Consider the following 4,215-nt stretch of genomic DNA (forward strand, 5'->3'; position numbering starts at 1 on the left):
AACCAAGACTATATAACCCAGAAATTACAAAGATACAACAAGCTAATTGCACAGCCAAAAACCAATGCTATCCTAGTTAAAACATGTTATAATTATGGATTAATAAGTACAGCATATACCTATGATGGAGAAGAATTAAGCGGTATACCAGAATTATACAAAGCATTTATTATATACAAAAGAGTAACCAAAGGGAATTTATTTTATATAAAATTCTATACGGCAACAGCAGAGATATTACATGAGGAGATAAAACCTCATATTCAAGTTGTAAAGATAGGCCTGACCAAAGATATGATAATACCGGAAGATATTGGAGAACAACCAAAAATACCAAAAATTGAGATACCTAATTTCTATGCCAATAAAAGAATAATTGGTATATCAACTATAATACAAGAACTAGCCAACAATTATTTGAATGGAAATGCTATATGGACCTACTATTCCAGAGATCAATTAATGATTTATGCTAACTCAAGGGAACTAAGGAAGTCAGATATGGATGAAGTCCAGAAATGGATTTTATCATTATTAAAGCCAGAAGGAAGTCAGATATGGTTGACTACTTTTTTATATTTAATTTGTGTAGCACCGTGCCATCATTCCAGTGACTACTTTTTCAAATTCAATTTGTGTAGCACCATGTCATCCTTCTTTGACTACCTTTTTTTGCATATCTTATTTGTGTAGCACCGTGCATCTCTCCGGACTACTTTTCATATTTAATTTATGTAATACCGTGGATTTTTCAGAGCTATTTTCTCATATCTGAGTTGCATAGCATCATGTGTCTTTTCAGCGACTCCTCAGATTTGATTTGCATAGTTCCATTCGTCTTTCTGGTGACTTCTCAAATCTGATTTGCGTAGGGTTGTGCCATCATTCCAACCCTACCCGTATAATTTTTCTTTTTCAGTAGGGTTGTGGCATCATTCCGACCCTACCTATATTATTTCTCTTTTTCAATGGGATCGTTCCATCTATTCGAACTATCCTATATAATTTCTATTTTCTAGTTGGGTTGTGACATCATTCCGACCCTACCTATATAATTTTATTTCTTAGATTGTGACCACTTTTAGCCATCAAATCTAATACTACGGCATATGAGCATGTTCCAGCCAATTTTTCAGTGACTTGTTTAATATCGACTCGTCTATTGATTCCAACATTATCCATATACTTTATACTAGATTTTGAGCACTTACAATGACCGTTGCATTGTGAAGAAGTCTATATGGAGCAACCACCTAATTTTGTTGCTCAAGGGGAGTTTAGTAGCCTTGTATGTTGATTACGTAAGTCACTCTATGGTCTGAAACAGTCTTTACAAGCTTGGTTTGGGAAGTTCCAACACTGTAATTTTATCACTCTGTGTTTTATCGGCATTATGCATCAAATTCAATATTTTATGAGAAGACCAAGCACATTAAGATTGATTGTCAATTTTGTGAAGTCGAGTGATCAACTTGCAGATATCTCACCAAGCCCCTCATCGGTCCTCGTGTTAATTACATTTGTAACAAGCTAGGTACATGAATTGTATGCACTAACTTAAGAGGGAGTGTTAGAAGAGGAATAGGTTTATACAATCCTATTAGAATAGGAATAGGTTTTTATACAATCCTATTAGAATAGGAATAGAAATAGTAATACTAAATAGTATCCTACTTGGTAAAGGATTGTATTCTAGGGTCTATAAATAGGGTCTCAATGTAATAATGTAAACAACAACAACAATTCAATAATATTCTTTTCCTATATTTCTCACAGAAGGCTTGGCTGGATTATCAAACATTTATACATATGAAATGTAGCATTCTCAAACAGAGTTTGTTTACTCTCTCTCACTTAGTCTATTGGTTGAGTCTAGGCGAAACTTCTAAGCTTAATGGTTTGTCGCCTTTTCTTTTCTTGGATTAATTTTCATTTTGTGTTTTAAATTTGTGCAGAGTCTCATGCTAAGTTCTTTGCAGATGATAAAAACATTGCTGGTTTTGACAATGTGAGTATCTTATATGTTTAGGATATCTTATAATTTCAACTTTTTTCTAATGTTATAATCACACATTAGTTTGATGATTAAGGATGTCAATGAAGTAATATTTCCTTGCTGGCATTCGAGTGATATAGAGAAGTAGAATCCAAAAATGCAGAAACACCAAAGGATTTGTGGAAAAGAAAAATGAATGAAATCAAAGGGTAATGCAAAAAAAAAAAAAAAACGAAGTTGCATAGTCTCCATAGAACTATAAATGGAAATTTTAGTTTTTAAGAAAATATTGCTTTGTTAATTTATTTTAATAAAGTAAAGTGAAGTTAATATTTCCTCTTGGTTAATAGCTGTTATGTTGGAAAGTAGCAGCTGGTACCTTAAAATTAATTAAAAATTTAGGTACCTTTATAAAAGAAAAGGTTGAAAAATTAACCTCCATATGCCCCGTCCCCCCCCCCCGGTTAGCATATTCAAGATTTTCATGAGGTGCAACATACTTCAACAATGATACACTAAATGCGCTGTTAATCAAGTTAGTCTTTCCAAATTTTCAGCCTGGGAAATGTCTTTACATTACTATGAGAGAACTTGTTGAGAATGCTGATTCTGCTGAATCCATCTCCGAGCTTCCAGTTGTAGAGATAACCATGTAAGTGATTGTTTTGTCTATTTTAGATAACTACTTCAATGAGCTAACAGAGATCCATTGATGGGAACCTCTCTTCAAAGCTTAGTGTTGTTTTTGGTTTTGCTTATGTAGTGAAGAGATTGGCAGATGTAAATTTAATTCCATGATTGGTCTGGCTGACCATGAACGTAGAGATGAAGCCCTGTATGATGATTTTGAGACATCAAAGGCTCGTGAGGTGTGTAAGCAATGATTTACTCTCACTTAGATGGCATTGTGATTTATATCTTATGCTCACTGTTTGACATTTAGCAATATATATATCAAATAAACTCAATTGAACTCATCAGTAAAGCTCCAAGGAAAGGAGTACAAGTTCACAAAGTTACTAAGTAACCCAAATCATGTTGATGATCAAAATATTGATTACTTAAGCTACTGCTTCCAAACAAATTCAATAGAAAGACAAAAGATCATTGAAAAATAAAAATGGAAGTTTAATGTGCCCTTCCCCCGGGATTTGGACTAGTGGTGAGAGAGTAGCTCATGATGTAATAATAGAAGAAAACGAGCAACATGTGATGTGTGGGTTAGGCGCCTGTAATGGATCTGAACCTTGATGTAGACACGAGCTTGGTATTTAAGCTAACAAGTGTAGAGAGGCGGTTCTTTATCCACTAAGTTTTAATTTGTGAGTCATTGATTATTTCTTTTGAGTGATCATATTTCAACGAAAACATTTTGCTAGTACGTTCAGTTGTAGAGAGTTCTTTCATTTTTCATCTCATCACATCGAGTTCCCTGAGGCATGGTTATTTATTCAACTTCGATGAAATTATTATGTTGCATAAGAAACATTGAGTGATGCTTACATCCTGACACACTATTATCACTTAGTTAGGCCGAAATCTAAAAGGCTTCTGCTTGTTCAACTTTGATGAAATTAATCATATGTGTGCATAGGGACTTGGTGCTGCTTACTATCTGATCACTCCTCGTAGTATCACTTAACTAAGGTTTACACACTTCAAATTATGCCTTCCTTAATCCACATGAACATTAAATGTGACAATTAGGCATGTGCCAATGCCATATTGGTTAGGTAAATAAGAAAATTAGATTGTTTGACCCCACGTCTAGACAGGGGACCTAGTGCGTAAGATAGCATTATATAACTTTGAGACTTTCCAGCTCTCTTTAACTGTAAATTATTTGCTAGTCTGCATTTTTATATCTGAGCAATTCTGTTTTTACTTGAACACCAAAAGGTTAATGCTGAGAAGGTTGTTGTATCTGGGAAGAAGAGGAGCCAAAAACTTTATAGGAGGCACTCCGGCAGTGGAGACTTTTGCTCAACTGCAACAGAGAATTCCTGAAAGAATCATTGAACATGTTGTCTGAGGCATGCTTCCCAAAAGAAGGGTCAGTATTCGTTACAATTTGTGTTGTTTCATTCCATGCTAGACCTAAATAAGTTTTCTTAATTATGTTGATTAACCTAAAGAAGATGTTTGGCAATTTACATATAATGTTGGGGACAAAGTATCACTTATCAGTTATTAGGGACTCCATTAATAACTCTCATCTC

The 4,215-nt window shown here is 34.3% G+C and overlaps 1 long non-coding RNA gene across 1 annotated transcript; it reads left to right on the top strand.

The window, feature by feature from the left end:
• Window positions 1-1,984: 1,984 nt before the first annotated feature.
• Window positions 1,985-2,909, top strand: LOC102604270 (uncharacterized). The gene is made up of 3 exons (XR_368631.2): window positions 1,985-2,008; window positions 2,554-2,648; window positions 2,760-2,909. It is a non-coding gene; the product is annotated as an uncharacterized lncRNA (long non-coding RNA).
• Window positions 2,910-4,215: the final 1,306 nt, after the last annotated feature.

Source organism: Solanum tuberosum, unplaced genomic scaffold, assembly GCF_000226075.1.
Source record: "Solanum tuberosum cultivar DM 1-3 516 R44 unplaced genomic scaffold, SolTub_3.0 scf00449, whole genome shotgun sequence".
In the NCBI taxonomy this organism is placed as follows: Eukaryota; Viridiplantae; Streptophyta; class Magnoliopsida; order Solanales; family Solanaceae; genus Solanum; species Solanum tuberosum.